At 38.2% G+C, this 18,295-nt stretch overlaps 1 protein-coding gene across 10 annotated transcripts in view; it reads left to right on the plus strand.

Annotated features, from left to right (window-relative positions):
- Positions 1–18,295, plus strand: part of OSBPL3 (oxysterol binding protein like 3) — a 95,446-nt gene that overhangs the window by 9,814 nt on the left and 67,337 nt on the right. For 7 of the 10 annotated variants that reach the window (XM_069773076.1, XM_069773056.1, XM_069773066.1 and 4 more), the window contains exon 2: positions 10,780–10,915. The exons of 2 other annotated variants lie outside the window; for them this stretch is intronic. The gene's annotated coding sequence lies outside the window, so the exon portion shown is untranslated. Of the gene's footprint in view, positions 1–10,779; positions 10,916–11,010; positions 11,096–18,295 lie in introns of those variants that run through there. One more of the 10 variants, XM_069773110.1, reaches the window with a different exon arrangement.

The following is an 18,295-nucleotide window of genomic DNA, read 5'->3' on the forward strand; positions in this document are numbered from 1 at the left end:
TCTGTTGTGCGTTACTTTATCGATAAAATCATATCTTCTATATTAGCCTAACCTAATGCACTTACAGCTGAGAGGAAGGGTGGTATTTGCTAAGGGAACTAGGGATGAAGGGTGGGAAAACAGATTTTTAGATACTAGTGTACATAACTTTAATTCTCATTTCTTATTCTTGTTGACCAAACTGCTTTTTTTACTTCCCTGTCGTTCTTTTTGGCCCTTGAAAATAATGGGGGTGTTTAAGTAAATCCAGGTGAATAATCTTATGAAACTGTTTTGCCCAGACTGTGGATGCCACTGAAACATTTGCATGCAAGAATGTTTTGTGGAATGTAGGAGGAGTGCAAACAAAAATCACAAGGCATAGATTGGCTTGACTTGTGCTTAGATTGGCTTTGTTGAAGAAGGGAACTGAAGAAAACTGTTCTGATCTCCCTAATTGCTCCCTGCACTGAGATTCGGAAACGTTTGTTTCTGTTTATCTGAGTCCCAGAACTCTGGAAACTGCAGTCATCGTCTTCGCAAAGGCATAGGCATGCAAAGTACTGACATCAAATCAAGAAGAAAATATCAACAAATTTCATTGTCAGAATTGATGTAGTGGAAGCTACATATGCCTGGTAGCCTAAACATAGATTCTAAAAAGTACAGTTTCCTTGCTCTGCCACTTCTTTGTATTCCTTAAAAAAACACCAAACCTTTGTTCACAGAAGAAATACATGTAAGTGAGTAAGGCTGAAGTAATTTATTTTTATTAATGGAAACTTTAGAGTATTAAAGCAAGGCCAGTTTACAGCCCAGGTTAAATCAGCAGTAGTAGTGTTGGTAAGTGGTATATAAAGACTTCCTTGCTGAAAGTGGCTGTACTGACACATCACAGGAACACTCTCGGAGAGAGTTCCTGGATACTCAATGTTCAATATTGGTTGCAGTCAATACAATTCCCTTTTGTAAAGTGACCAAGCATCATCTTAAAATAGTCAGAGCTTTGTCCCTAGGTGTCCTATTAACATATTATTTCAAAACTTCCCTGCTTTGACTAAAACTTTATTCCAGGATTCTGACCAAATGTATCCGTGACCAGTTTGTACACCTGGCTAAAACTGGTATTTTCTCTGTGTTTATAAGAGCATCTGCGTTCCCTCTGAGCCTTTGTAAACTGGTTAACTTCTTACTCTGTTCACGTGGGGGAGACTCTCCCTTCCCCCCAGTCAGTCTAGAAGACTTGCATTTAGACTTGAAAAGATGCAGAGAATCTTGTGATGTGGCTGACTAGGTATGCTTGTGGTATTCACTTCAGGACAATGTTCTGCTGTCAATCTTCCTTGCATAAGTGCAGAGTGATCTCGGGCATGTCTTAGGTGCTCTTTTTTGTTTCCTGACCAGAATAGATGCTGGCAGTGCCTTGCGCAATGACTTTTTTTAATGTTTCCCTATAAGCCTCTGTAGGAAATGCCTTATTTTTATGTTAAAGGACAGCTTTTTTTTCTCTTCTCAAACCTTCATCAAACTGGTGATGGAGTGAACGTGTAATCAGCTTATATGAGTACCTTCCCCTCCTTGGTCACTTCCAGCTGTCATAGCAGAACTTCTGATTGCCTTACTCCTCTGGTCCTGACCTTGCCTTCAGGACTGATGAACTACATTCCCTGTCACCACTTCCATTCATGTGGTTCCTCTCACCTGGTGTTCTAGTTGTTTGGTGCATCAGAGGTGCCTCAATGCTTTTTGTTGGCAGCAATTTTTATTAGACACCTCAATTCCCTTGCCATTAGTAGGACTGTTAAATAAAAATAGCCCCAAGATAATTCTTGGCAACCTGTTCTGGTGATCCATGTCCAGCCTGATACTTTTTTTAATCGTTTTCTGTGGCCAGTTACTTAATCACTTTGCAATTCTTCTACTAAATAAGATCATTGACGGCTTTATTAATTTTTTTAAGCAGCTGTTGTCAGGTCCGGATGAGATCCACAGATTTCCCTTATCTTTTTAAAATTTTTATTGAATAGTTAATCTGTTGCCATTGACTTTGGTATTTCCTTCTGACTCTTTGACTTAATCTGAAATCTTGCATGCTACTGATTGTAGCAGGGCTGTTTTCTTTTCCCTTTTCTCCCCTCACCTCCAACTCTAAAGACAGGTATTCTGTTTGCTCTCCTGACGTTGTAGAATATCTCCCATTGGGTTTTTTTGTCATCTTGAAAAGTATACATTATGGTTTTTAAATTTCTATATTGGCTAGAGGTGAAGTAGGCACAGTAACCTGAGAATGCATGAAAGTTTTATTTGCAACTATATGTACAATGTAATCTGCATTTTCTTGCAGGAATCTGTAGCAGTATCATCTGGTTTCCTCAACTCATGCTCAGGAAGCTGTTACTTTTGACTCCATGCTGGTTGTGATAGTTTCCAGGTCTGTTTCATAGTAGACATCCTGTCTTTGTTTCTTTACTAAGAAATTTTCAGTGCCAGGTTACTTCTTCACTTAGTTTCGATGTGTTATTGAAGAAATCTGTTTTTAATATGTTTTAAATAAATTTTTTTTTAAAGTTTTAACTTTATTCCTGTACTTTAACATATGAGGTGCAACTTCTTAATTCCTTTCTTGCCTTTTTGGGAGGGGTGGGGAAGCTATTTATCTAGTTAGACCTCTTTCATCTTGCAGGTTGTCTACTGCACACTGCATCCCATGCGGCATTCCCAGATTTGTTTCTGCACATTTAATTAAGCAGCAGGCTAGCGTTTTCAACTTAGAGAGTCTGAATTCTTCAGTTTACCAGACTACTTAAACTAGTTCATTTTGCTTATTGCTCACTTGAGTCAGAGAAATTAATCTCCTGTAATGCCCAATTCACTGTGATGTTTTTCATTCTAATAAAATAAAATCTGTACCAATGCTGGTTTCTTGGAATCTACTGCAGACTCTCAGCACTCTGAGCAGGGCTGTCTGTTTTTTAAAGTGCATTTTTTGGATGCAGTTGGATTCTGTTCATTCTTTTGCAGTGCAGTGTGTGTGGTTGATTTTTTTTTTTCTAATTCTGTCACAGTTTTAAGTGGTGTAGATAGGTACTGCCCCTACCTCTACTGGCTTTTCTGAATAGTGTATACATTTCAGTATATGTTGTAGCCAGTAAGGCTCTGTTGTCCCTGTGATATCTAGCCTGTATTGAATTCAAGTTCATCACTTTTGTAGTATAGGCCTCTCTTTTAAGTACACAAGTACTTCAGAATGTTTTATCTGGTCATACCTGTTTACCAGGGCAGACTATTTCTCTGCCTGACCCCTGTTCTCATCTGTGTTAGGACTTTTGGTCCTTTATCAAACAATCAGAGGTAAGAGTCCTTCTTGGCTACATCCTCATTTTTCTTTTGCTATAGTACAGTGAGGTTAGATGCGGAGATTGCATGGGTGCCCAACAACTTTCACTTCTCACTTTCATTTGTAAATCCCTTCTTGGGTGTGTCACCTTGTCCTAGAGGCTCAGTGTCATTGTCTCATGAATGGGAGTCCATCAGCTGCTGAGTGACTCTGAATACTCCAGTGTTTCACCCATCTTTCTCTCATCTTTCTCCCTCCTCGTTATTTTAATGCCTCTATCAAATCCCTTGAGATATAGCTGGATCAATTGTTTTAAGTCCTGCCATAGAAATAATCTTTAGATTCCCTGCTCTCCTCCCCTTTGCCCCCCCCCATTCTGTTCTGTAATTGTAACTTGAGAAACCTTGAACACCCAGAAAGAATATAGCTTCAGATCAGCAGGGAAATACATACAGGGAAATACAAGTGCAAGGAGGAAGGGGAAGGGCTGACATACATGAATCATTTGATGAGACTGTGAAAGCATTCACTTAAATGTGACTGACTTTATATAAATATATATATATATGTAAACGTTAAAAAAAATCTCAAGTTGCATTTAAGTGAATATATTTAACTGAAAATATTTATATATAACTTTCTTTCCCCATGAAGTCACCGATACAGTAGTAGCTGTTGCCAGAGTTTTTCAGCAGCTATTGCTACAGCTGAGGCAATTTTTGTAGGTCACCAGATGTAGAGAAAAGCATCTGGTAAATAAATAGATTCCAGAATTTGTAGGCAGCATAACTGGCCACATCTATTTCTTTTTGTCTGCGGGGAAAAAGTATCTGAATAAACTTACTGTGAATAGCTTGCAGCTTTTGCAGGATGGTAGGTATTTATTCTGGTGGATCCTGGAGGTTGGTATATATTTACTCTGCTGAATCTTGTTGTTTTAACATAATTGCTTTTTAATTAATGTTTCCATGGAAGTTTTGTGAATGTTTAGGCCTCAGCTGTCCTGACCTGAGGCTGATGATGTTTCGCTTGTGGGGGTTTTTTTTTGTTTTGTTTTTTTGGTGGGTTTCTGTGTATACATGTGACACTAAGAGGAAAAGAAGGGGTTATACTTATGTAGGTGTTCTAATTTTGGAGAGGAGAGTAAAATCTCTTCAGTATTACTGGTGACAAGAAAACAAATCACCTTTTTCTGGTATCTTTTCTCTCCTGCTAATCACCAGATCCAGATTTAGTGGACAGTCACATAATGCTACCATAGCTGCGTGCTTACTTTCCCAGTCTAATGCTGCAGTTGCTTTGGCTGATCTCCACTGTTCTTCTATCCTTCCGCTTGTGCGGGTTTTTCTACTAATTTTTTAAAAAGCAGCATGTGGTATGTCCCTACTTACTGCACGTTATGTGATAGTTTTAAATGTGGGGAGAGGGGAGATGTTTGATGCTTGAGACTTGTGCAGCCAGAGCTGGCAGGCTGCCCTGCCCTATCCTGCCCTGCCTGTATCTGGTTGCCACTGCCTGAGAGCAGAACAGCTCTACTAGGAAGAGCCCCGCGGAGTTCTAGGTCACTCAGCTCTGATTCATGACAGCTGACACTTAGCATTAAGAGTATATTTATCTGTAGTAGATGTGTGATGTTGTGTATGTTTGGTTTGTTTTTTGTTTTTTTTTTTAAAGCATTCGGGCTGTCATGATTGGCAGTTTTGAAATAAAAATGCTTTCTGCAAGTGACAGAGCTAGTATACAAAGTGCCTCCAGTATTCATCCCTATTTTTTATGCTATTTATCCATAATTTGGTCTGTTACTTCAGAAGGCAAAATATTAATGGCAACGAGTATCATGATTTTGTGCTTTGTCAGAAGTGGGTGAATGAAGTCTGTCTATGCCTGCACTGACAGTAGGGAGCCTTTCTGTTCTGCAGCAGCTCAGCAGTAGAGCACAGATGTTCCAATGCAGAACAACGCATGTCAGGAGGCTCACTTTAAAATCTCTCTTAAGTAACGAATAGACATAGTTCCTTTAACCTGTTTTATCCAGCCTGGTCTGCACCTCAGAAATGGTAGCTCAGGGGACAGAAAAAGCTGTGGCATGCTACCTTTGGCCTTGTTCAGTATAGTAGGTACTTCCTGGCACATCTCCAGCTGGTGCTCCTACAGTGCATGCACAGCTCTAACACAGGCAAACCTGGAGTCTTAGCTGGCTGTCCTGGTTTCAGCTGGGATAGAGTTAATTGTCTTCCTAGTAGCTGGTATGGTGCTATGTTTTGAGTTCAGTACGTGAAGAATGTTCATAACACTGATGTTTTCAGTTGTTGCTCAGTAGTGTTTAGACTATAGTCAAGGATTTTTCAGCTTATCCCCAGCCAGCGAGAAAGCTGGAGGGGCACAAGAAGTTGGCACAGGACACAGCCAGGGCACCTGACTCAAAGTGGCCAAAGGGGTATTCCATACCATGGGACGTCCCATCTAGTATAGGAACTGGGGGGAGTGGGGTTGGGAGGATCAACACTCGGGGACTAGCTGGGTGTTGACTGGTGGGTGGTGAGCAATCGCACTGTGCATCATTTATACATTCTAATCCTTTTATTATTGCTGTTGTCATTTTATTAGTGTTATCATTATTAGTTTCTTCTTTTCTGTTCTATTAAACCGTTCTTATCTCAACCCACGAGTTTTACTACTTTTTCCCAATTTTCTCCCCCATCCCACTGGATGGGGGGGAGTGAGTGAGCGCCTGCGTGGTGCTTAGTTGCTGGCTGGGGTTAAACCATGACACTGGCCCATCACTTCAGCTCTAATGTGGCATTCAGTAATTCATCTGGTCTGATAAATACTTTCTTTTCCATAAGTTGTGTTATTCTTTTTCCCACTCACCAAAGACAGGGATAAAGAAGAGCAGAACTTTTAAAAATTAAGAATTCGGCTCAGTAAAGAAGAGAGAAAAGGATGGATGAAAACAGAGAAAATAGGTAGAGGGCACAAGCCAAGTGATGGTTTGGGGGAAGGGAGTTTACAGTTATGGCCTGAGGGAAAGTGGAAAGACTTGTTATTGCAGTAGTGGCTTTTTTTTTTTTAATTTAACTCCCTGAATTGTAGAAAAATTGTGGGTACTTCAGTTACATAATGACCTCTAAAATGAAAGTGAACAGCAATGCTGAGTCTGTAGAACATATTTCTAGCTGTCAGCCAAATTTTCTGCCTGAAACCAGTTATTGGCTCAGAGAGGGAACCTACATAGAACTCTCCCTTAAAATTTTGAAATCCTTATTGGGTATAACAAGGCAGAAGAGAGAACTTGTTTCATGCCTTTATCGGGGTGCTGCAATCTCTGCTGCCATAGCAGATTTTGGACCCCTTCATATATGTCAGGCCAATACAATGGCTGTAGGGAAGAGTCAGGCTGCATGTGTGTGTGCAGGAGACTCACTCTTCCTCTTCCTCCCCTGTGGTGCCTAGCTAAGTGGCACAGGAAGAAGCATGTGGGTACCAGGGTAGCCTGCCTGTAAAAGCAGCAACTTGACTGGAAACATGGGACAAACAAGATTCAGTACAGTCTGATAATAAAGCAACAAGATTGCTTAGTTTAAAAAAGTGCAGGTACGCGTGCTTCCAGTACCTGCTGGAACCAGAGTGGTGGAATAGGAAAGCAATTGGTGACTTGAAAATAGAGTTCTGAAGGAGTGTTGGACACTCTAATGTAATCATCTTAATGGTTTACTTCTGCTTCTCTCTGGTAACATGCAATTGTGTATGCCTGTGTGCTCTTTCTAATGGGAATATTTCTCCCTCCTTGCAAGACAGAAAAGCTGAGGGGGAGCTATTAAATTCTGAAAGTTATATTTAGCTCAGAGCAATTAAAGCTAGCACTATATAATGACACTTGTAACTAGCTTATCCATCATGCAAACTGTAAGATTTTAATGTTTGATTTCAGTCAGACTTGAAATTACTGTTAGCTTTTGCTCACATTCATTAAACTCTGATTTTTAGAAGGCATGTCTGTTGCAGGTTGTTTTGGACAAGTCACTTGCTTTCTTACAGTTCCCTGTTGCTTTTTTCCTAGTTCCATTTTTAATGTAAACCAGCATAATCCTGTATCCCTCCCCAAAGGGGTAGTTCTCCTCTACCCTCCTGTCTGCAGCTGCCTGATTTGCTCTTTTCATCTGCTGTATGCTGGCAGCATGTTCATGCAGTGAACTAGTTCAGCAGTGTGGCTAAAAATCTGGCTTTTTTCCTGGTTAGTTATTAACTGGATTCATTTCCCACTCTCATTCCACTCTGTAGTTGTGGAGTTTTGGTAGGAGTGGTTTTTGTAGGAATTGCAGCAAAAATAAATGGCTAACTTTGAGAAGGGAGAGAATTGGCTAGTTCTTCCCCAAGGGCCCAGTTCTACGTGCTGCGGATTTACACCAAATCACACTCAGTTGCCAGATTAGGTCTTTGTTACACTCCTGGTAGGCTCTTGTGTAGCTTCTTTGGGACTAATACAGTACAAAACAGCCTAATGAATTGTTGTAGAGTTGTTAAAAGGTCAATTATTGCATGTTCATTCTCTTTTCTTTTTTCCTTGGATACCAAATAATTAGTTTTCTCTGTTCTGCATTAAATGAGCATCGCTCTATGATGGTCACATAAGATGTAGTCACCCGCTGTGAGATATGTTTATTGTTCAATTTATCTTTCTATTCCACTGTATCAGGCTCTAGAATTTTTCTAATGGCTAATGTTTGTGAGTATGTCTGTACAAGTGTGGATTACTTTTTTATTTTGTAGACACAAAAAAGTTACAAATCGATCAACAGTGCAGTTAAGCTGGTCTGGATTTCCCAGATGATTTTAGAAAGTGTGCACTCATATTGCAAGATATTCAGAAACACAGTATAATATGGGTGCCATCCATATGCTCACTGGTCAGACTGGATCACTGCAGCACAGTGGTTTGGGGAACATAGGACATTTTTTGGACCAGCAAATTGTGGGGAAAATTTCATTTGGGGAAGAGGAATGCTATGTGTGTGAATATGTGGAAAGATTGTGGAACAACAAACTCATCAGTTGGCTTTATGGGGTGACTAAGTGGTTGACACAAGCCTCAGCTCCCTGATGGGCTTCTCAGATACCTTTAGAAACGTCATTCAAAGCTAAGGCCCCTGCATTTGTCTTTTACTGGGTGGCATGGAGTTCATCAATTCTGCAGTGGTGGAGACAACACCAAACTCTTACACAGGGGGCTGCATAATACAGTGGAAATTTTTAGATATTGTTTTGGGTAACTTAGCTAAACAAAGGCTTTGACATTGAAATGGTGGAAATGGCAACTCCCCTTTCCTGTCCCTTGACCTGTGGAATTGCTGCATAAGGTCTGACCTTGTGGGCTGTGTTGAAAAGCTCCATTATTTTTCTTGCTTTTTTGGGGGACAGTGATTTTTTTTTTTTTTTAATGTCTATTTTTTAGGCCATCATGTATTTTAGAAGTTAGCACAGAACTGCTGATGGCCTAACGTGCTTAGTGAGGGAGAATGCTTAGGTTGTATTTCCTTGTATCTGTAACTTTCCTTTGGGGTCCCTCTAGGGTCCCTGCTATTTCAATGTGATATGTAATATACTCCTGATAACTAATGTAATAGTCTTTAACCTATATCAGATTATTTTTTTCCTATTTCTCTTACATTGTTCATGCAAGTAACACAAAGAATTAAAGGCACTATTTTTCAGAGCTAGGTATTTTTATTTCTTTTTCAAAGGCTTATCATAAAGTGATTTTGTTGCTTTAACCATGAGAAGTTTTTAGCATATGATTAGTTGGGAGTTGTAAATGTAGAACAGCTTAACTTTTGAGTTACTGGGAAAAACAGCAGCCATAGATTTGGGAAAATCTGAGTAATAAAATTGTAGAGTTGGTTCATCACTCAAATATGTTATTTCAGCTGTGTCTGCCCAGTGCATGCTCCTACAGGCTAAAAATGTTGTTAGGCTTTTATATTAATAGCTATTTTAAGTCTCTAGTCTTAAGAGACAGCACAAATGAAGGAACCTTAAATTAATCTAAAGTATCAAAGCTAACATGTCAAATGTTCTTTCTTACTCTAGTTTTAAAAACTTCCACCCTTAATATTTGAAGTATTAAGAATACACAAGTTCATACAATAAAAAAGCTAATTCTGAAATTAAATCATGGATGTTTAGACTTCAAACCACCTGGGGGCAGTGGCATTTTCACGAATGTAACAAATAGAAGAAGTAAGGAATCGAGTGTAAACATGAAATTAGGAGTTATTAAATGTAGACAACTGATAAGAGAAGGCAAAAGTATTGCTCAAAACTCAGTGAGTGAAAAACACAGAAAAAGATTTCCTTTTTCCTTGGAAAATATGCTAACACTTTAAGAATACTACTAAATAAGGGCAGTAATGTCAGTAATTGAAGAAATGCAGGAGAGCTTAGTTCCATTACTGAAATGAAGCTGTGTGGTCTATTGACAGCATATAGAAATAATAACTAAGAAAAAAGTTAAATTATAACATTGGATAACAGTTTTGAATCTAGGGTGCAAATAATTTGAGGAATTATCTGTTTCTCTTACTGATCTTGAAGAAACATCAGGAAAGCCTCAGAGCATGGGGGGAAGCCTAATGATGTGCTTGTTTTTATAAACAGTAAGTGATATGTGGTACCCAGACACTGGTTCATCTGGTGTTGATTACAGACTTTTGGAATGATTGTCATCAAGCTGATACGGAAACTGACTCGGTGCAACAGAAATTCAAATCTAATAATTGGAATGAAGAACCATACAGTCTATGAATATAGAGACTAAACTATTGATCCTTTTTAGCTCAAATTGAGCACATTAAACTTTGTCATAAGCGATTTCTGTTTGGTAGTGTTCACATTGTACAGGGAAGTCCTGCAGGCCACTAAAACTGTAAAATTGGATTGTCTTCAGAAAAAGTGCATTTGACTAAATGTCAAAACTGCATGTGGTTGCTTCAAAGAAACAGCTGAATAGTGATATGAGTTTGTCAAAGAGTAGTACCCTGGCATCTCTTTCTATGCAGGATTCTTCTTTCTTTTTTTGTGCTTACAAGATGTTTGAGTGGGTTCCCTACATCCCTGGTAGAGTTACGCACTTGTGCAGAGTTCTGGATCCTTGGGGCAAGAGATATTTCTGTTACAAAATGCATTGCTCTGTTAGTGTGTTAGTAGACTAAAACTTAGTTGCTTAGGAGAATGTTGCTAACCTGAACTTCTAATATGTATCTTTCAGGAGAGGAAGATGTAGCTGTAGATGCTGTATTTTAGGGAAATATTGGGGGGGAGGGAACAACACACAAAAAAACCCAAGGCATAAAATTTTCCAGATATTTATATATTGTATTCCTTACTGCCCTTGTGCTTCTCGAGTGTGAAAGGACAATGCAGCAGGAAGTTTTATTTCTCATCTGATTTTTTTGTTTGTTTTTCAGATTGAACACCAGACTCATGTGAGCTTGCCACATCTTGCCTAATGGAATTGCTCAGACTTTCACTGCTGTAAAGAAAAAAAAAAAAAAAAAAAATTTGGATTCTTCGTAGCTGGCACTGAGAGACTACCCACTCATTGTAAGTCAATCTTATATCATGGACGTGGTACCCTCCCTGTAGGAAAGCAGAAGTTAAATTGATGTGGAGCCTGTTTCAGCCTAGAGGTGACGTGATGAAAGAAGCTAAGAAGCTTATTGCTATGAAGAATCACTCCATCAATGGAGAATCAGAGAGGGCTGTAGTATAGCTGGCACAGAGGTAGCACTTCAATCCCTGTTTGGGATGATACATTTTGCTTAACTGTATGTCTAGAAGAATTGAAGGATGTAGCAATGAAATGGAATAGGTAAACCTGAAGTTGTGCTTACACAACCTTATATTCTGCTGAGATGAGGGTAATTGTTCAAAAATACCTCAAAACTGTATTACTTTTGAGGGAACTGGAAAAAATATCACTTCTTGGGTTGTACTGTGTTTGGGTTCCCTTTAATCTTAGGCTTTGGCGTTTCCACTGGTCACCTACCAGGTCAGGAGGGGACTCTCTCACCCATTGTGCCATTGTTCTCTTTGTGGTTTGTGTCTCATTCTGAAATGCTCTCTATAGATTGCAGCCAAAGATAGGACTTCGGCAAGGTTGAGATTGTTACCAGTGATATCGAAAAACTTCTTGTGTTACTGGTGGGTGTGGTTTTTGTCTGAGTGTTCACTATTTGTGAAATTTATCATTAGGAGGAAATTCTCTCCCAAGTCATATTGCCAGTCATGGCACTTGTGGCATTTCACCTTCTCTGATAGCATGTAAATGTACTCAGAGTGCATCCTGAATACTTAACAAATTCTCTTTTGTGGTAGGGACATTGATAATGCACTTCAGCTTCCTGGCTAGCTGCTTGTGCTGCATTTTAACTTTTTTAAAGGACAGGTAGGATGTTGTAGTTCTACACACGTATGACTTACATATTCGCTTGCAGTTGTGGAAGGCCGGATGTTCTGAACTGTGCAGTTCTTACAGTCCTGCGATTGTATATAAACTAATGTTTTGAAATTAGTGTTAACAGGCTTACATAGATCTTTTACCTGTAAAGCAGAATATAGCACTGCTGTTCTGCACCGATTTCCCATTATACTTACACCTGTGTTGGTGTAGGCTTAGTTACTGCTTTAAGCTTGGGGAGTCCTTTTAGGCTAAATCTCTCACAGTTCCTATTGTGAGCATGTAAAAGGTATCACTAGCTGTATATACTGCCCAGTAGGACTTACTTGCCTCTGGAAAGCTGGAGATGAGTCATGAAAAGTGAAGTATGTAACAGGCACAAGGGTTGAATCTTTGCTAGATGTGGCTGTTGTAAAGCACATTAACATCTGTGTGTGTTTTCAGCTTCTACAAATTAGGAGCAGAAGAAGAGTCGGAGGAGAGCAAGGAGTGGAAAATATTTTTACTTGGTTTATTTGTGTCAGTAGGTACTGCTGTATTGCTACAATGGGCTTTCTCTGGGAGGTGCCCAGTTGCTATAGGATCCTTTTACCAACGCAGATAGTGGAGTTTATCAAATACTATTACAAAATAGTTAGCTGATTATGTTGTGAAGTTTTATGTTTAAGCAGCAAAGCGATGTTTCATGATTGTCTAATGACTTTCAAAAAGTTTCAGTGTACTTGGCAGAAATCAATATAGACCTGCCCTACCCCAGTGTGCAACAGGTGGCTATTTTATTTACAGAGGGGGTTCCTGTGGAACAGGTACGTTCATGACTTCACATGGAGTCGTGCAGGAAACCTGTGAAAAAGTCAGGGCAAGACCTCACTTTGCTGATCCTAATCTTTCCAGTGCAAGAATGTTCTCCATTGAAAGACAATTTTGATAGTTGCTAAAAGGAAGGGTGGTAGATCTACAGGGATACAAAGCCAACAGAGTTTCAACAGTTACAAAAAGAGAATTTTTCATTGCTCCTCTAATAGCAGTAGCAGAAGGCTGCAATGAGAACTAGTATTTATCTTAACAATAGTATTTTTGTTGTCGTACTGACATAGTACCATCCTTTTGGCATATGTTCTTGGAATGCGTTAATAATTTGTAACACGCTTTTTTGAGAAACGTTAAATCTCACATTAACACGTGGTGTAATTTCACAGAATAGCTCTGTCTTTGAAAAAGGAAAGAAACAGTACTTGGTGCTCAAAGTCAATTTACCTTAAGCTGCAGTTACCTTAAATTCATTTTTACAAAGTTGAAAACTGAATCTATGGCTGTTACTAAAGCAGTTTCCATATATTACTGAGCCTGTAGAGGAATTCTTTACTGCTCTCTTGAACGTAGGAAAATATAGTGAAGGAAGTGATCCACATTCTTCAATCCTCATAAATTTTATTAAAGAAACTTCATGGAACCCCCGTGTATTCCTTTGTTGGTATTTTCTCTAGGTTTTGCCAACCTAAAATTCTAAGCTTAGTTCTTCAGTACAAATATTATGTACATTGATTTTTGTTTTTCTCTCACTTGGACCTCTGACGTAGTAAATCTTGTGAAAGGTATTTAATTTTACTTTGTAAGTTGAACATTGACAGAAATGTTAAGAATATTGGTAGCTCAACATTGTCTGCTGGCTCTTTACTAACAGTCTTATATGAGAAACTCTTTGTACAGACCTAAATTCTGTGCTAAAATGTCATTTAGTACTTCCTTTGAAGGAAGATGAGGTCAAATCTTAGTGTGCATACACCTGTAAATGCAAAAATAACCAGTGTGCATAACCCTAGCTCTTCTTTGTGCACAAGCTCATGTCTGTGAATTTAAGCTACTTCTCTCAGATGAATTCCAAAGTGTTTCTTGTGGATTTAGTTATAAATACTTTCACTAACTTGTTCAATGGATAGTAGCACAGGTAGATGTTCCTGCAAAAAGAGTGGAGAAGGGGAGAAAAAGGATGTTTGTTAACTTACTGTCTTACTAGTTGCTATTGAAATAAATTAATTTTGTGTTATTTTTTAAGACTAAAATAAACTATACATCTAATCATCATGGATGGCATCTATGGAAGGGAGGGGTGAAGAAGCAGGATAACTTTACCTCATAAGAGCATAATTTTGTAACTTTTAGTTGTAGTCATTCATAGGTGCTTTGGTCTTAAAGGGGTAATACCTGATTAGGCAGAGGAGCTGTTTGAAACAACTGGACTGCTGATTTATTTAGTATGATTACAGAATAAAGTAACTTTTAGAATTTGTGTCAGTAGAACTTAGATGTTTGTGAAATTGTGAAAAGGTGGATCAAATGTACAGGCAGTTTCATTAATACAGCACTGTAAATCAGTCATAGCTTAAATGCATCTTCTAGGGCAAGTTGTCACTTGTAAATGCCAAACATGTCAGGCTGATGTTGGGCTTAAAGTGGTGTGAAGAGGTTAGGAGCTCCTTGGTCCTGTGGTATCAAGGACACAGAATGTTCTCCCTGCAATAGGGACACAGTACGTCTCAGACATGAAAATTCAGAGCTCTTTAATAGTTACTGCTTCCTACCTTGGGAGAGACTATGAACTTAAGTGCTTGAAATAGGCAATTAGCATAGCCAAAAGTAACTTCTAAGAGAAGATCATGAATCTTGTCTCCTGTTATTCAAACTTTTTATTCCTCATGATTATCTGCTTATTATGCTGTGTGCCTCATCATTCCAGAGACTATCAGTTTGGTCACTGTGCATTCTAGCAACAGGAACAAATTGCTGCCTTACTGCCATTACAAGGAGGATTTTACAAAGTGAGATTCTGCATTTTGCTTCCATAAAGTGATACAGATAGCCCAGATTCTTACCACTGAAAATAGCTTCATCGGACTCTCACTGAGCAGAAGCACACACTTTTCATTTGGAGGTCACGAACTCAGTCAGTCCTTTGATGTAAATCAGTTTTGTGCTTGGAAGAGCCATGAAAACTTGCCCCTCATCTTAAGAGTAGCTCTAAGATACCATCTCTGTCTTTCAGTATACGTTTGAACATGCGTTTTGATCAGCTTTATCTTTTTTAGAAAGACTGAGTAACTTTTTCCTGCCTTTGCTTATGTAAACTCTGGCAAGTTGTTTATTTGTCCACCAGGTGAAGAATAAAAATAATGCTTCAGATACAACAGAAGGTGGAAGATTTGTCACATTTCAAGGGTGGGATTAGAAATTTATTTATGAAGAGCAACTGCTATATAGCTTCAGGGCTTCTTGCTTTCCAGTTGTGCAATAGCAAAGTTTTTGCACGCTTTTACGTGTGTGAGAGAGGAAGAGAAAGTTGCAGTTGTTGAACTCCTTTAGTAGTATGGTAATGCAGATGTGGGACTGAATCTCCAATCCTGGCGTGTGTAATAGTGAATGAGCTATGTTCTTGGCCTCTAGTGACTCCTTTGCTCATTCACTGACTTCTAGTTTAGATGCCTTATACTCCCATTTGCTTTTGGGTAAAGGTCATATCCTCATTTTAATTCATAAGGCTAGTTCTTGTAGCAGTAGGTATTTGAAGAAGAAATGAAAATCGAATTGTTCCTTTAGGTTTGAAGAAGCTTCCTACACTAAACAGAAAAATATGATTATTAAAGTAGGTACTTTTCAAGAAGAAATAAAGATTACTTTAAAGACTGTTAAATGTTAACAGTATAATTTTTTTTTAAGTCACCTGTGTAAAGTTCACAATCGGTGTGCTTCTGTAGTAATGTGTTTTAATCTTTTATCCTCATGTGTTGGTCCAAGCATGTAATCTGTTGTAGATTTTTTTGTTGCATGTCTTATCAAAGCATATATGAGGGATGAAAAAAGGTCAACCCTGACTAAGGATAATTATCAATAGTGATTAATAAACAGAAATGTATTTATGGAAATGTAACATTTGCAATATTTGTTTAACAAGTTTTTTAAACTTACTGACTTTATGCTTGTGCCACACACACATGAAAGAAAATGTGTACTGTGGAGACACATGCTTTTTACTTAAAAAACCATAGCAAGAACTTTTGAGAAGAAAAATATATTCTCCCATCAGCAGAAGTTATGTTGAAAGAACATTAAGATTCTGGCAGAAAACCAGGCAAGGTCTTATCTGGTAGGGAGTAAAACATGCTGGCTGGTAACTGGCAGGTGCAATAGTGAACATCAGAGCAATACAGTATAAAATGATTTTTAAAAGCTTTAAGAAGCTTTTAATGCAGCAGCATGTTTTACTGTAACTTTCACTGGCCCTCCCTTCTGTCCAGGTGACTTCTGTTCTTCCATATTTTCTGGAGCAGACCTGGGCTCTGCTAAGATGGCAAGTTATTGAAGAAAAAGAAAATTTCTTGATCTAAGACCAGATTTTATATGATGCCTTACCTTAAAAAGTACAAAAAAAAAGTCCTTATCTTTTTTTTCCCTAAGTTTTGTCCACATGTATGTTTGTCCCCAGGAGTTTTTTCACTTCTGGTCCTTAAATATCTGAACAATTTGACAACTGTCCACAGGTGTGTTTGAATGCACTGCAAGTAGTAGCTTATTTTGAACAGCAGGAATTGTGCTTTCAAAAAAATCAAAGAAATTTAAATTATTCTACTTAGAAGTCTAACAGTAAATGATTAATGAAAATGTTGATACTAGAAAATTGTTTTTCTGTAGTGCAGCAAGTGTTTGAAACTGCTAACAAGCTGTCAAGTGCTACAAAATGAAGTAATTAATTCTTGGGGGGCTTCTATGTTAGCTAAAAGGTAGATGCTGTCAACTACAGTAATAGTCCAGAGACAGCAGTGCTCACTGTGACAGTGAAAAAGCTGAGTGTGTTTCTGGTTGAGAGACGCCAATAGAATTTGGTGTTGCTGCTCAGAAGCGTAAGGAGGACTGCAAAAGCACCCTGTCCCTTTATGTGTGATTTTAATGCCAACTTTTCTTGGGCAGCAAGTGATTGCTTCTGAAGGTTGAAACTGCTTGTTAATGCAGTTTTTAATACTTAATGACATGCCACTCCCTACCTGCTGATTTTATTTTTGTCATCACTGGACAAATTTATATTAACAAGTGGTTGGCAAGTTAAAAGGTACTGTAAGATAAGCTAGTTTATAATTTTACCTGTAATATCTTCCAGCATCTGGCCAGCAGCTTTTGAGAGAAAACATTTCTTCAAGAGAAGTGGAAAAAGCATTCATTGTTTAGCTCAGGCTTTGGGACTCTGAAGGTAACTGGATTCTCCACTGTTTGGAGGGAGACAGGCTGCCAAGTTAAGAACTGAAAAGTTCAGTGGATTTTGATTTGTCATGAGGGTAGTATGAATTTGCATATTTTCTATGCCTGTAGATGGCTTTCATAGCTGGTAAACTTCTGACTAAATTTAGCGTGTTGTAATGAAATGGGGATGTGAAAATATTAACAGAGCAGACCGTGTTCTCTGCCCATAAAGAGGAAACATGCTACATATCTCTGTGATCATGTAAATTAAGGTGATACCAGAAAACTACAAAAGTGTCCCTAAATCCAGAAGACAATTTTTTTTTAAGTTTACTTTAATCTTTTTGTATGTTTGCTTTTTTATGAAGATAAGAAAAGACTGATTCTCATTAAAACCTAATGAACTATATGTGGATATCTGGTAGTAAATTTAGCTTAGCAAAACAAAGTACTTTCACAGACAGCTGTACACATTTGCTTAAGTCTGTAATAATTTATATAGCATTGCTTATGTCTAATTCAGATTCTTAATTTTACACTTTTTATTACTCTTGGAATGGTGACTAAGATGATATTCTGTGTATGATCTGTGGTAAAGTGCATTTCCATGGAAATTGGTTAAAATACTGAAAAAGAAATTTTAAAAATTAAATTTAAAAGTGCAATATAGAACTAATTCACTGAACCAGAGACGTACAATTGTACCACTGTACTGATTTGTTTCTGGTTGTACTTCAGAAGTGTAAAAGCTGTTCCCTTGCACAGTTTGGTATTTTGTTAATTTATTAGGTGAAGAATTAGCAGTTTTTACAATTCCCATTTGCCTTTCCTCCTTTTGAGTGAGCAATATACAACACTTAAGACTACGTAGCATGTATTACCTGAAGATGTTGCTATATAAAAGGTCATGTTAACTTTCCACAGCAACCTTGATTCCAAGTGGCTGATTAACAGCTTTTCCTAATCCCATGGATAGAGTCCCCTTAAAACCTTCCATTTAAGCATATGCTGCTTTAATTTGCGTTTTCAATTTAAATCATGTTTAGTAGACTATTGTCAGGCAGTGTAATTGTAACTTCGGAAATAAAATTTCAAAGTTAAACATTTTGACAAGGTTATTTTTTGCTGACATTTCAGGCTGTCCATAATGACCACAGTTTCAGTTTTTCTAATGTTCTGTCATCATCTGGGATGACAGAATCCACCTGTCCTCTGAGAAACAGAGGACACAGCTCTCCTGTCTCCTTCCTTTCAGTTCTTTTAGTGGGAAAGTCAACAGGTCATAAAATATGCAA

This window comes from Haliaeetus albicilla, chromosome 2, assembly GCF_947461875.1.
Source record: "Haliaeetus albicilla chromosome 2, bHalAlb1.1, whole genome shotgun sequence".
NCBI classification, from domain to species: Eukaryota; Metazoa; Chordata; class Aves; order Accipitriformes; family Accipitridae; genus Haliaeetus; species Haliaeetus albicilla.